Genomic DNA, 16,179 nt, shown 5'->3' with positions numbered 1-16,179 from the left:
CAACTCCATAATATAAAACCAGCCATTCTTCACAACCCCAGAGCAACTCTTTCTGCCCATGGGTCCCGTCCCGTCCCGTCCCGTGCTTTAATAAAATCACCTTTTTGCACCAAAGATGTCTTCAAGAATTCATTCTTGGTCGTCAGCTCTGGACCCCCCACCTTACCCCAAAACCTCGTCACATTTACCTGTGACTTTGAAATAATTTAAAAAAGTACATATTAGTTTACTTTCAAAATTATTGCCTTAGCTTTGTTTAACTTGCTTAAATAAAGATTTTTTAAAGAATCTTATCTAATTGTAAAATAAATATTTTAGCATTATAGGCATTTTTTCTTATCACTTTTATAGCTGCCCATCTTATTTTACAATTATTAATAGCCTCTTTAACTGAATATACTAATGAAAAGTTAATATCCTCTCCTATTTCTGCAGTCATTCTATTTCATCGGAAATCCTTTTCTGTGTTTACCTGGCTTTACTCAATTATTATTCATGGAAATACAGGAAGAGTCCAGAGTACTTTGTGGGATTTCCCAACAATGCCCTAGGCCAAACGTTCCTTTCTCCTGGTTTGCCTCCTTCTTCCCAGTGAGTTCCTAGACTATGGGCAGTTCTCAGGAATGAAGAAAAGCCAGGTTTCCCTTCTGAGGGAGAAAAGAGGGGAAGTTTCTGTAGTGGATACTCATGCAGGGGTTGGTGAGATCTCCCTGTCCACTCTTCTAAAAATACAAACCAGTCATCCCTCCTGAGTGCATAATATAAGTTGACTTACTGGCTTTTAGGGTTAAAGTATATTTTGTGTCATAGCAAACTGCCAGATGTTTTTCATAGTGGTTGTCCCATTTTTCATTCTCACAGGTCAGAAAAGAAAAGAGGGATGGTTAGGAGTGTGGCGGTGAGGCAGAGATTTACAGTAGATGTGACTTTGGTATAGTCTATTTTTGCTTTGTATATCTTGCTGACTATTGGAGGGGAGTGCAGGGCTTTGTGTGTGTGTGTGTGTGTTTGTGTGGGTGTGTGTGTGGGTTTGTTTATGGGGTGTGAACAGGGGCAAGGTAGAGGTGAGACAATTGTGAGGACTGAAGGAGAGGAGTTCCTTTATCCAAGGGCCTCTTGTCTCTCTAATACTCTCCTTTCTCTTGCCTCCCACAAGTCCCATATCCATCCTTTTATTCCCTGTGAATCTCTGATCTGATCCCACATCCTGGGCCCCAGATGACTAATGGATTCCCTCTAGACTTTGTGTGAGAAGATTTTATGAAATACAAGAGCTTCTGGAATGTGAAGAAAGTGATGTTTGGCAGTAGGGGGAGTCTAAAAGCTGACTTTTAAATCAGGATCCCTTCTCTTCAGCTTTCAAGAACTCCCTTTCTTCCAAAACACAGATCCCAGTACCCATGATGCATATCTGAGGAAGTTTTGATGGGGCAGCTTTGGGCTATAAAACCTTGGATCAATCTATCATTTGAAAATTACAGTTAACTATAAAGGACATGAACTGAATTCTCCCAGTTATAGGATTGAGACTGAGAGAAGAACTCAAGAACCAAATGAGAAGGCAGCCTGACCAATACCTTCATTGCACTCTTATGAGACCCTGAGCTAAGCAGTACCTGAATTTCTGATCTGCAGAAATTGTGAGATAATAAATGATTGTTATTTTTTTAAAAAAAAGAAAATTACAGTTAATAGAGAACCTGATGTTTTTGAGCATGTCTGAGAAGAGATAATAAAAAACTTATCTGGAAGATGTGGGAGGGAATCAGAGGCCCAAGAGAGGGTGGGAGGGTGGGAAGATGGCACTGATGCCCTGGGAACATCCCCTGAGACATCAGATTTAAGATGGGAGAAACCAGTGAGGAAATCTGAGCATGCCAGGTACAAGGAAACATGGGTTGGTAGGAAAGCTCAATGAGTCATGGTCCTCCTGCCACTCAAAGTCTATCTCTGATGCTAACCACATTGCTGTGATCCACTTTCCAGTTTACTATGCTCCCAAGGAGCAGGGAATAATAAATCCTCCTTAGGGCTCTGTGTCTCCCTCTAATTCCTGTATCTCCTGTTGCAGAGGGATACAAATGAAAGATTTCTCACTCTGGGCCCATGTTCTCAGCCTGAAAAAACCACAAGCCACAGGAAGTAATGTGGTTAAAGTGTACTGGTACAGAAAGATTAAACAACAGGCGTTGAGGTAAGTATCTGAGTAAATCTTAGGAAGACACAGAGAAGATAAGAAAACCTGTTGGTTAGCATTTTTCAAAGGAGTTCATATAGATGTTAATACCAGAACTTCACATTCAGCACAGCAATTGTGTTAACTGCAAGACCAACAAATGAACAGAACCATGATTATCGTCAGCACACTCAGTGCAACTAAAATTATATCTATGGCTGGGTAACTACATATCTTTCTGTTTAAATGTCACTCCCTGTATGCAACACTTTGTAATAGATCTGAGGCAAGAAGGAACAACATAGAAAAGTTTCCTTCCTGTCTTCATAGAACTTATTGTTGTTTGGTGCAGGGCTGCATGAGGAGGGATACTCATTGATTGTGTCATATGATAACAAAGGTGATAAAAAATGCTAGCTCTCCAAATGTAATGTGTACAAAATTTAGATGATTATTATTGTTCTTGAGAAGCATCATAAAATTTATTCGCTGTTAGCAAAAACTTACTTCGTACCCAAGAAAGTGAAACTGTCAGTATGGCTTAGTGATTATGCCTATATGATTTTCAGTTCCTGCCTCATAGATAAAAGTGATTCAAGGAGTTTATTTATTTTTAATATTTTTGGTTATTTTTTTAATGGTTACTTATTTTTGAGAGAGAGAGACAGAGCACGAGTGGGGGAGGAGCAGAGAGAGAGGGACGCAGAATCTAAAGCAGGTGCCAGGCTCTGAGCTGTCAGCACAGAGCCCAATATGGGACCCAATCCCCCAACGAACCTTGAGATCATGACCTGAAGTTGGACACTCAACCGACTGAGCCACCCAGGTGCCCCTGATTCAGTGTTTAAAAACCATGATTAGCTCACTTTTCTGTGTGATATGGACAATAACAAAGTATCTGTGCCTTAGTTCAACAAACCAGCTTCTGAGTCATGCTACATGCCTCACATCATATAATGTGTGAAGTTTACTGTGCTCTCCAGTTCTGCCAGTCAGGGACCCATGATGGAGCTTCCACCATCATGCAGTTGCCCCATGAAGGGCATGTAATCTGAACAAGAACAAGATAGACAACAAAGCACGAAACTATGTGTACAAAGTATAAAATATTTCAGATCTGCCTTTGATTGATAGTGTAAAAAAGACCAAAATTTTCCCAAAGGAAGTGGAGTAAGGTGGAAAAATTATGTAGGTGTGTTACTCAGTAAAAGGTTATACTTGAGGGGCACCTGGGTGGCTCGGTTGGTTAAGCGAGCAACTTTGGCTCAGCTCATGATCTCACAGTTCATGAGTTTGAGCCCTGCGCTGGGCCCTGTGCTGACAGCTCACAGCCTGGAGCCTGCTTCACATTCTGTCTCCCTGCCTCTCTGCCTCTTCCCCACTTGTGCTCACTCCCTCTCTCTCAAAAATAAATAAATAAACAAACAAACATTTAAAAAAAAAGATTATACTTGAGAGCTTGCTTGGAGGTCCTAGCAGGAGAGGGCAGATACTTGTGTCCCCTTAACCAAAGAATGGCCCTCCTCTATTATAGGGGAAGGTCATCCTCTTCCACTGAGCTCGCATCTGTAGCTTCTGGAGGGACACACATGGAGCGGTGAGGGAGGAAGGGGACACCTGCCTAGCCAGCCAGATCAGCTGAATCAATTCTGGCAATCAATGGCGTGAGAGATGTCACAGGCAGATTACCCTCACATCGAAGATTATACTTGAATAGCACCATCTGTTAAACTCCATGTTCTCATCTGCTTCCTACTCATTAGGTAACAAGGCACTGACTCAGTTCTACCATGATTAATTTCTGGAAGCCTTCTGTTTTTGGCCTGCCTGGATAAGAAACAGAAAATGGTTTCAATGATATTTTGGAAAGATTTTTTCCATAGGCGCACACTGAAGAAACTTTTAAATTTTATTTTTGTCATTTACAATAATGGCTGCTAATGCTTACTAGGTCTGCTCGTATTTACAGAGCTTTATAACTGATTATCTTTCCCATCACCCTCTGCATTACAAAAGCTCAGGTGCCAAGACTTTCTGGATCATTATTTTATCCTTTGTGACTTGCTTAGGGCCTGAATATAGGATAAGCTCAACAAATAATTATAGGATTGAATTGAAATGCTGAATATTCAGGCTATATCACTGTAATTCACATTTTTTTTCTTACTCAGATATTCTTGCTGGAATAAGCTGGAGGAGGAATAAGAATGTTGTGATTGGGTGCTTAGCTGGTGCAAGTCCTAGGACATACCCTTCCCTGGTATCCCACACGGTGCCCTCCCACTGTTACTATCTTACAAGTTTCTGTTCTGCTTCCTTTGTTTCATTTCCCCTTCTAAGATTTTGACTTTCATTTCTCACCTGGAGGGAAGCTCCCTCACTAAGACCAGTGCTTTGACTTGGTGAGTGAATTATTGACCATACCTGCATCTGATCTCTGCTGAGTCAAGACTTCTCCACTTCAGCCTGAAGGTGTGTGGGGCAGTCTGTGAAGGCAAAGGGCAGTAAGTTTGGGAGGAATCGATTGAGTGTGTTTGGATGAATTCAATTTGTGGTTCTGAAGCTGCTCTGAATTCACCAAAGGGCCAGCTTGTAGGTTTTCTGCAGAAGAGAGGTGCATTGAGTGTGGGGGAGGCATGACCACTAAAGAAGGGAGGCTTGAGAATGCAAAGAACCTTGTTTTATTTTTGGAAAGATCATTACTTCTCCAGGCTGAATTACTCTCATCTTCTTTCTATTCTGTAGTTTTGACTTTTTTTGTCAAGGTGAGCCAGAATAACTTTTTTTTTCAGAAACAGAAAATCCCTTCCTCTTTTCCTCCAGAGAAACCTGTGAGATGGAGCCCTGTTTTCCCTATTCATAAAAGCCCAAGTTCCTGGAGAGAGTTGGCAGAGATGACGACCCTTATCTAGACTTGTGGGAGGGAAAGGGATCTTAGGGGCTGTGCCAGGGATAAGACCTCTTGAAACCCATCATTTTATACTTCTTGTCCTTGTAACTTCTGGGAAATTGTCTGCAACATTCCTGATAAATCACCAGAGTTTTGGCCAGGCTGATGAGATAGACTGGATGATCAATCTGCTGCTCATCTCTACAGCTCCCGTGTGGTCACTTGTCTATGGGGCTCCAGCCACAGGGAATTTGTTCTCTTCTGAGTGAGGACAGCTTACCCTCACCTCAGGACTCTCTGGAGTCCTCTCCTTTAGAACTTGTCCTCCATTAGGGCACCTGGGTTCTCAGTCAGTTACACATCTGACTTCAGCTCAGGTCATGATCTCACGGTTCATGGGTTCAAGATCTGCATCAGGCTCTGTGCTGATTGCTCAGAGCCTGGATTCTGCTTTGGATTCTGTGTCTCCCTCTCTCTTTGCCCCTCCCCTTTTTGCTCTCTCTCTCTCAAAAAAATTTTTTGTTAATTAAAAAAAAAAAAAAACCATGACAGAACTCTGTCCTGTTAGACACACTTTTCCATTGCTTTTTAGCTCAACTCCTAACTCCTTTGTCCCTGCTCAGAGTAAGGAAAGGAGTTGGTAATTTTTCAGAAAGAACTCCATCTTAATCTCACCTCTGAACACCTTGTACCTTGATCTCTATGTTATATAATATTTTGATGTGCACTTTCCTTTCCTATCACTTTTCAGAAGTCATTGTTCTATGTCTTACATCTAGACCAGGTTCGTATTTGGTGTATATTAATCGCTTACTCAGAGGGCTAGCACAGGGTCCAATAGATGGGAGAAAATGGGTTTAAAATTAAAAAAAATATTTTTGATTAAATTCACAAAGGCAAAAGCATATAGCTGTGATGAAAAAAAAACGTATTAACATCTACTGACATTCAGTAGATATTAAGCATCTCCAAAAAATTATATTCTGGGTGAATGGAGAGAAAGTAAACAGTAAAAGAGTAACACGGTATGAGAAAATATGAAAACAAAGAAACAAGAGCACTAGTAGATAAGAAGTCCCACCACAGGGCTAGGTATCTACGCTGTGCCTTGATAAAAGGATTTGCAATTTAGAACAGATTTCGGGCTAGGTCTCAGTGTGGAGAGGTGATTTTGAGCTGAGTTTTCAAGGAAGTGATGGATTGAGGATGGATTTTTGCTAAGAGTGAGCAAGGCACATATAAGCCAGCCAGTGTAGGCTGGGGAGGAGTAGGAGCTGGGCTGAGAAGATGAGGCATAGGAAGGGATGTGTTACGTCAACCTAACTCGACCATGATAAAGACTGACTCCAGCTGAATGACATGTGTTTGAGCAGAGGAATGGCAAGATTGATGGATGCTTTAAAAAAAAAGTCATTCCTGCTGGGATGTGAACAGTGATGACAGCAGACTGCCTGAGATGGATGACAGTTTCAGGGAGACTGGTGCAGAAGCTACTTCTGGAATCCAGGTAAAAGACTCAGTTGGTGGGGACATAATTTGAAGAGAATGCTTACAGGACCTTCTGATGAACTGATGGTGACAGACAGTGATGAGCCTGCCATAGCCTTATGGACATGGACTTCTGTGACAAAATGACTACTTTGAAACAGGTTGACCTCAGAGCTTGAGCTCTTGGGGGCAGTGTCATTAATGTGGGGCAGATTAAACCCTGGACTCTAAGGGGTGGTAGAAGAAGGAGGCTCTTCTACTCAGGAACAGGGGCAGGATCAAGGATGTCTACATTCCTCATAGGACTTTCTTCCCTTATTGTGGAGACACTTTTCATTTTTCTCATCTGTGCAGACACAGAAAGCCTCCATACAATCAGGATGTAGGGAGATAAGGAAACTTAGGATCTAGTTGGCCCTTACCCTACTGTAAAAACTCCACATTTGTACCATCTCCAAGGGGAGTATACATTTGGGCTCTGTATCTGTCTGTCTGTTTAAGGTGGAGAGACTTTCAATGGTGTAACACTTCTTCAATGATAGAATAAAGAATACACGAAATAGGGACGCCTGAGTGCTCAGTCGGTTAAGCGCCTGATTTTGGCTCAGGTCATGATCTCACAGTTCGTTGGTTTGAGCCCCGTGTCAGGCTTTGTGCTGACAATTCAGAGTCTGGAGCCTGCTTTGGATTCTCTGTTTCCCTTTCTCTCTGTTCCTTTCCAGTCTCTCTCTCTTGAGTGCATGCAAAATAAATACACATTAGAAAAACACATGAATAAGGAAACATAAGCACTTATATTAGTTTTCTGGGGCTGCCATAAAAAGATGCACCACAAATGGTTGGCTTAGGTGAAATTCATTTTCTCACAGTGCTGGAGGCTAAAAGTACAAGATCAACTTGTTGGCAGAGTTGGTTCCTTCCATGGGTGGTGACAGAGGATCTGTTCCATATCTCTGCTTGCTTTTGATAGCTTTCTGGCAATCTTTGGTGTTCTCTGGTCTGTAGATGCACCACCCTGATCTCAGCTCTTGTCTTTACGTGGCCTTCTCTATGTGTGCATGTCCATCTGTGTCCCCAAATTTCCCCATTTTATGAAGATGCAGTCATGTTGAATTAAGGCCCGTCATAATGACTTCACATTAACTTGATCATCTACAAAGACACTATTTCCAAGTAAAGTTACATCTACACATACTGGGGGCTAGGACTTTGACATCTTTTGGGGGAATATAATTCAAACCATAATAGCACTCAATGTGTTTGAAACAGGACAGACTTTATCTTTCTATCTATGGCCTTCATTATATATTGATTCTTCTTTCCCATGACCAACAGTTGCCTCATTGGAATTTATGTTTCCTGAGTCTCTGTCATGTGTGTGACCCTAGGAGTATATGAACCTGTTCTTTCATCCCTAAAAACATATTCCTTTCTGTGCCCATCGACCTCCTTGTTGTATGTCCAGGTCAAGGTGAAATTCCATCTACAAATACAAAACTCCCCAGACCACCCATCTGGTCTTGAGGTCTCTATTCCTATACCCCCAGAGCACTGTGTAGCTGTCTAGTTCACACAGCCTTTCCCTCTGTTTGTCTTTGTTAACATCTGTGCAGTAATGGAGAGAATTCTGAAAGAGGATCTTGAGGATTGTATGTCTACTCAACTCTATCTTTTATAATAGAATGACGTCTGTAAATAGAATGATCTGTAAGCCATGTGATTCTATGTACACATGTGAAGAAAGATTCTATGTACACTCTTATTTCTCAGGGATTCTTATATAAGGAATAAATAGGTCAGAGTGACTTGTAAATGGTAATTGGTTATAAAACCATTAGTGACAAAATTACCTCCCTATTGTGATCCTTGCTGTTTCTGTAGGTGTCTCTGGGGAACGAATTTGAGGGCATGGGGAAGGCTCTATGTGGGACAGGTGTGTTAGCAGATAAATTCTTCTCAGTTATTAGAGAACTACTAATAGATAGGAAGAAAAGCTTAAGGGGTACCTGGGTGGCTCAGTCGGTTGAGTGTCTGACTGGCTCAAGTCATAATCTCACAGTTCATGAGTCTGAGCCCCGCAGCAGGCTGTCTGCTGTCAGCATGGAGCCTGCTTCAAACCCTGTCCTCCTCTCTCTGCCCCTCCCCCACTTGCTAGTGCACTTTCTTCCTCTCTCTCCTTCTCTCTCTCTTTCAAAAATAAATAAACATTTGGGGCACCTGGGTGGCTCAGTTGGTTAAGCGTCCGACTTCGGCTCAGGTCATGATCTCACGTTAGTGGGTTTGAGCCCCGCATCGGGCTCTGTGCTGACAGCTCAGAGCCTGGAGCCTGTTTCAGATTCTGTGTCTCCCTCTCTCTCTGCCCCTCCCCCACTTGCACTCTATCTCTCTCTGTCTCAAAAATAAATAAACATAAATAAATAAACATTAAAAAAAGGAAAAAAAGCTGAAAAGTTGATGAGAAAGATCTAATCATCTATGGAGAGATGAGGAGATTCTAACTTAATATATTTATCACATATTGTGTTCTTGTGTATGATGTACTGTTCTAGGTACTGAGGATCCGTCAGTGAAAAAAATCTATGGGTTACTTTTTAGGAGGAAGGGGCAGATATTTAAAGAAAGATGTTTTGTATTATGTAGTAAAAATAAAAAATATAGCAAATGTACAGCAAATGATAGTATCAGCAGTTTTGCTATAGAGAAGTTAACAAAGCAGGTCCTGATGAGAAGGCATAAAAGGAGACTGAATGAAAACTAAGAGTCATGCTGATGTCGGAGGAGAGTGATTCTATGTAGAGAGACAAACAAGTGCAAAGTTTCTGAGGCAGCAGTGACTTTTGTGCTTTTGACATTGAGGAACTGGAGAGAAAGGCAGGGTGGATGAAGCTCAAAACCAGTATTCTAAGTGAAGAAGTCAGCCTCAAAAGATCATATATTATAATTCCACTCTTATTATACATTATAATATAAATACACAAGATTGTAAAATATAAAAACACAAGACTGATGATTTCCTAAGGCTCAAGTTCAGAATGGGGTGACTACTAATGGCACGAGGCTTGTTTTCATGTGATAGAAATGTTCTAGAATTGGACTGTGGTGTTAGTTATCCAGTTCCATAAGTTTACTAGAATCATTGCATTGTACTGTTGAAATTAATGCATTTGATAGAAATATTACTTGATAAAATTGTTTTTTAAAAAAGGTCATGTAAATATCACGAGTGGGATCACTCCACTCAGGAGAAGAGCAGTGCAAAAGCCCAGGGGCCACAGTGGGTTTAGTGTATTTAACAGGAAGGATGTGTTTTGGGATGGGCAAGTAAAGACCGGAAAAACTTATGGGTTGCACAAGGTTCTTGGTAGGAAGGGCTTCAGTTTGTCTGTCTACCAGTAGAAGAAGACAAACTAGCAAGCTTACCCTGATGGGGTGAAATTTATCATGCTACATAAACTGAGAGTGACGTGTTTAAAATTATTACAAAGAGTGCTTTTCATTCTGCTACTGACCTACTTCTCTTGTCCATTTTCTTCTCTATATTGAATATTAATGTTTTGCCCAATTCCAAATCTCTACATAATCAGTATCCTTTCTATTTCTGCCTTTCTTATCATGTCCCCTTCAACATTCCAGCCCTACAGGAGTCTGTGAGCAAGAAGAGCCTCAGTTGTCAGGAAAGGTAGAAGCCAGGGGAGCGCTGCAATGGATTTTCTAGCACAGGTAAACTTTAAGAGGGAGTTGACCTACCCCATCTGCCTGGAGCTTCTGACAGAGCCCCTGAGCCTGGACTGTGGCCACACCTTCTGCTGAGATTGCATCACTGCAAAGAACAGGGACTCACCAAGGAGGGGAGAGCAACTGTCCTGTGTGCCAGTGCAAATATCAGCTTCAGAATCTCTGACCTAACCACCCTCTAGCCGGCATTGTGGAGAGAGTCAGGGAAAATAGGAGCCCACAGAAGAAAAAGTTCTGTGAGAATCATGGAAAAACACTCTGTGTCTTCTGTAAGGAGCATGGGAAGGCTGGTTGCCAGCACACTGCAGTGTCTCAGGAGCATCACGGTCATCATATATTCCTCACAGAGAAGGTGGTCAAGGAATGTCAGGTAGGCTCAAGGGTGAAAGAAGATGGGGCAGGATGATACCTGAAATGAATTCTTCACTTTTTAAGCCTATTTTCCTCCCCTTGCCATCATAAAACTGAGCTCTGAAATCTCTTTTCCATACCCTTTTCTCAGCTTCTGAGACCTAAAGGATATTTCTGTGCATTCTTTCATCTGATCAGGAATGAGTCTAGATTAGAGACCCTTAGCAAAGAGAAGTTGGATGAATGGAGAAATGCTTCCCAAGATAAAATCTGATAGCCGCTTTGAGCAGAAGGGTTTTTGGGGAACATGGCTGGTTGGATGTGGAGAATGCTGTCAATGAGAGGAAAGGAATTTCCTTGCTGCAGGATCACTTCTTCCTCTAGGAAAAGAGAGAATCAGGTTACTCTTGATCAAGGGGTGATAACTTGCAGCACACAGGGATAAAGAATGCATTAACCTCTTCAGATTTTTGTCTACATAGTAGATTCTAATCATCAGTTTCATTTCCGTAACCTAGTCTCTTCTGTGATGAGTCTTATTTCTTCCTTCTATCCAGGTGCTAAGAAAGCTCATAACTTGACTCTGGTGATTCTTTTTCTCATAGGAGAAACTCCAGGCAACTCTGAAGAAGCTGAGGAAGGAGCAGCAGAAAGTAGAAGAGCTTGAAGTTGACATCAGAGAGGAGAGAGATTCCTGGAAGGCAGGAAAATATTTCCTGAGGGAGTTCTGAGGCAGGAAACAAGGCAGCATCTTAGTCCAGTCACAAGGAGGCCCCTTTCTCTTGGTTACCTCACAATTAATGAGTTCAGAAGATATTTGATTAGTCCTCATTTCATTCCTCCCCTGTTGGAATTGGGTTCCAGAGGGTAGACATATCACAAATAAAACCAAATATTTGGAGGTGAAGGCATAGGAGAAAGCTATGTAAAAATGACTAATGAATCCCATGTTCCATATCCATCATCAAGTTTGAGGCACTAATACTTCCAGAAAACATATTGAGAAAAGCCCAGTGTTCCCTATTTAGGAGGTGTGGGTGGAAGAGGGCTTACTATACAGTGTGGCATGATTATCCAGGACAGATATCTGCAAGCCAAGCCTCATCCAGGTGTCATATTGTGTCTGAGGGTGGGCCCTGGTAAAGTAGACTTTAATATATTCCTTTGGAAGAAACTCAAAGGAAAGTCATGGGGAAATGGCTTTCTCAGTAGTTGCTCACTACCTCATTGAGAAGTCCCTGAGGAAGATAATTCTTGTCTTGGCTCCCAGGCCCAGACAAAGTAGGCCCTTGGCCAAACAGACTGACTGCCTCTTTCTCTTCCCATCCCCAAAGAATCATATGCAGACTGAGAGACAAAGGATTCTGAAAGAGTTTAATGAAATGAAAGGCCTCCTGGACAGCGAGGAGAAGAGAGTGTTGCAAAAGCTGGAGGAAGACAAAGTAAATGTGTTGGATAACTTGGTAGAGGCCAGAGACTAGCTGGACTGGCAGAAGCAGTATTTGAGAGGGCTCACTCATCTCACACATTGAGCATCAGATATGGGGGTCCTCAGAAGACATGCTGCAGGTAAGGCTTCGGTTGGAGTGTTTACATGATGAGATTTAGGGGAAACAGAGAGTAAATTTCCTTCCCTGCTGGATTCCTTCATTTTCTTCCTTATGGTGACATTGAAAGGCTCTTGGGCCCCTCCATACCCCCTCTCAATCATTTCAAAGCTTGGAGGGATAATTCAAAGAATGGCAAAGAAAATTGCCATTGTTAGCAATTCATAAAAGGCAGTGCAAAAAAATTTGAAGACAAGATTCTTTATAAGCTCCCCTTATCTATGATCTACCATTTGTAAGGCATCTCTTCATTAAGTTTGGTCAAATAACACAAATCTCTATTTACATTTGATTTTCTTGTTGTTGAGTACTAGACTGTGCAATATTTGTAGTTTTGATTTTCATTTCCCTAATATAGACCAATAATGTTGTGCATCTTTTCATGGGTTTATTGTCCATTTGTATATTTTCTTTGGAGAAGTATCTATTCAAATTTTTTCCCCATTTTTTGAATTGGCTTTTTGTTGTTGTTGCATTGTTGTAGTTTGTTGTATATTCTGTGACTAATACCTTATCAGATATATGATTTGCAAATATCATCTACCTTTTTGTGCATTGTCTCTTCATAGTGTTCTTTGCTGCATAGAAATTTTTAACTTTGGTGTAGTTCAACTTAGCGGTTTTTCTTTTATTCCTTGTGCTTTTTGTTGTTGTTGTTATATCCAAGAAATCATTACCAAATCTAATATTGTGAATATTTTTCTCTTTGTTTTCTTCTAACAGTTATATAGTTTTATATCTCAAGTCTAGACCTTTAATTCATCTTGATTTATAATTTATATGTGATGCAAGTCATCTATGTTTAATAGTATTGTAACCATTGTATTATTTTGAGCCATTTTGGGGGGAAATAATTTGGTAAAAAGAATGAGGAGATGGCAATCAGTGAAGGGATGGACTGTATGGGACTTTTGTTTGTCCAACCTCAATTCAATTACCTCCCTCCCTCTTTCTTTCTTTCTTTCTTTCTTTCTTTCTTTCTTTCTTTCTTTCTTTCTCTTTCTTTCTAGAACTTCTTGAATTACTCTTTGAAGAATCATTCTTACTCCCAGTCTATGTAGTTGGTTAGGGTTGATAAAATCAGTAGCTTTAGGGATGTGTCTCTAAATTCTAGGTAAGTCAGAATATCAGATTCTTATGTTTACCAATAATGCAATAATTATTTTGACATATGCATCTGACCCAATTCAGGTCAAAGATTTTTATGCCTTTGAATCTTACTGTCATGACTAGGAAAGAGAAATTCTCTTTTTCACTAGGTAGTATATAAGGGATTATCATTTAAACCAGGAGATTCAAGTTGATGCCACACAGAGCCTAAAAAGAAAGTCAATATTGCAAGTAGAAAATAGAATTAGAATTTTGAGAATAACAGATTCTGATGACAATATTTTCACTTAAAAACCACCTATGACGAAATTTACACCTGCCCCTGAATTTATTCATCTTTCTTTTAAATTTAAACCAGTTTTATTTGGGTTTTTGTCATATACAATAACAAGAAAAAGCCTAATTCAGAGAGTAAAACTTTATCCGAAATGTAGAGTCAACTGAAGGCCAGGTCTTCATTGGTATAAAAGGGGTTGGGCTGGAAAGAGGGAAACCAAATATATTGGTACATTTCTGTTCTATGATGGGAATAAAAAGATGGCTAAAAGATTTTGAGACCATGGACTGGATTGACAATACAATATTGAAATTCAGAGTAAGATATAGTTTCTAAGACTGTGACTGAGTATGTATTGGTATCATTTGGGGCAATGGAATATAAACAGTTGGCAACTAGTAAATTACATTTTAGACTTTCTCAGGTTCTGGTTCCTCTGGCTTATTTCATGCTCAAATATTGATGAGATTACCTATAGGTAACGGAGAGGAGGTATATAGAATGAGTGAAAGAAAGCCAGAGAAACATTTCACTTGAAGTGTTTGTTTGCATGTACCCGCAGCAAAAGAAAGTATACTTTTGGAGAACTATTATTATTGATTATTCATCTTTGACTCTCCAGAGCCTGGAATGATGTCTGGCACATATGTGTTTCACCTTTATCAGTCTCTGGAATAAATAAAAGCATAATGAATTAATGAAGTCTTCTCATGTATGTATTTGTTTAAAAATGTCAAGCCTCTTCTCTTCTTTTAAATATATCCCATCTCCAAGCACTGGAAGCATCTTTCTAACATCCTCACATGAGTCCTCAGGATGGTTGATCTGGGTCTTATCATATATTCTGTCCTCCATATTCTGATCATCTCTTTTTTCACACCTTAGCAAGGGATGTTAGAGGGTTAAGGAGGATAAAACTTTTTAAGGTAGGAGGGCTTATAACTCCTTGGAGGGTTGTCAGATCAAATCCAGGATGCATAATTAAATTTGAATTTCAGATAAATTATAAATCATTGTTTTAGTAGAAGGATATCCTGGGGCGCCTGGATGGCGCAGTCGGTTAAGCGTCCGACTTCAGCCAGGTCAGGATCTCGCGGTCCGTGAGTTCGAGCCCCGCGTCAGGCTCTGGGCTGATGGCTCGGAGCCTGGAGCCTGTTTCCGATTGTGTGTCTCCCTCTCTCTCTGCCCCTCCCCCACTGTCCATGCTCTGTCTATCTCTGCCACAAAAAAAAAAAAAAAACGTTAAAAAAAAAAATTAAAAAAAAAAAAAAAAAAAGAAGGATATCCTAAATATTGCAGGAGTCTTGCTTAAGCTAAAGTATATTTTTACTTAAAATGAAAATTTAACTACCCATTTTTATTTTCTAAGTATACCAATCCTGTACTTGACTCATATTTTCTCTCTTCTCCAGGATTTGATTAATGTCATGAGAAGGTATGTGTGGGAGACCAGGTATGGTCCTTTTTTATGTGAAGACAGAATTATAGCCATGAGAGTTATCTTGGGATGAATAAGAAATTAAAAAAAACCCACAGAGCTGGGGAATTGGGAAATTATATCATTTTAAATTTTTGATCACAGGTGAAAGTTTTCAACGGAATTTGGGTGGTGGGAGGTCACAGAGTTAGGGCCAGTAAGAGCATGATTTCACTAATTTTAGTCAAACCTTAGTCTCTGCTTCAGCTTGTTTCCATATTTCATAGGTACCTGTCTTATTTCAGGGAGGATCCTATCCTCTATCTTCCAGACCCCCAAGTTTTCCACAAAGGCAGCTCCTTTCATTTATTTTTCTTCCTGAAAATAGAAGAAACAAGCTCTTTCTAGTGGTTTCATTGGGGTTTCGGAAAAAAACAAAAACAAAAAAACAAAAAAACAAAACAAACAAAAAAACCCAACCCCTGTCTTGGGGAACAATGGCTTTGGTCCTGGTGCCAATAATTAATTTCTACTTGCTTACACACTTTAGTATCTTATAGAAAATGTGGCCTTTTTGTGTCTAAAGTGTCCTATCCACATGGCAGCTTCAAGGTCTTCCCAAATACATGAAATTCAAACCACTATTCATTTGGTTGTCATAACTTCTCCTTTTCCACATGTGTGTAATGTTTCCCCAGAGAATGTAACCTCAAATGTTATTCTCTAGACATCTGTACTGGGATACCAGGCTTTGGAGACCCTTCAGACTCTTAACATAGAGCTCCATACTTGATAACCTAAATCCCTCTGTAGCCAGGTTCTGGAGCTTCTTTACTGACCACCTGTCTGGGAACTCACATCTCTGGCCTCTCCCTGGTGGAACCCCTAGGGTGGCAGTGACTTCTTCATGTATCAAATACTTGATTTTTTTTAGAGGCATCAAATACCTGTTAAATGCATCATTATTTTATATAGTTTTATTATTTTAAGAGGTAGAGAGTATGGGGTTAGTTTCGCCATTTTAGAAGGAAGAACATGAGCTTCATTGAGGTGAAGACCCCTTCTGAAGATCACACAGAGGGCAAATGGAAAGGTATATGTGAGCAGATATTTTTTCTGGTTGCAGCA

At 40.4% G+C, this 16,179-nt stretch overlaps 1 pseudogene; it reads left to right on the top strand.

The window, feature by feature from the left end:
* The window catches only part of LOC125929217 (E3 ubiquitin-protein ligase TRIM22-like), a 43,007-nt pseudogene that overhangs the window by 18,140 nt on the left and 8,688 nt on the right, over positions 1 to 16,179 (top strand).

Source organism: Panthera uncia, chromosome D1, assembly GCF_023721935.1.
Source record: "Panthera uncia isolate 11264 chromosome D1, Puncia_PCG_1.0, whole genome shotgun sequence".
Classification (NCBI taxonomy): Eukaryota; Metazoa; Chordata; class Mammalia; order Carnivora; family Felidae; genus Panthera; species Panthera uncia.
Note: the sequence above shows the minus strand (reverse complement) of the source record. Positions and strands in the feature narration are given on the sequence as shown.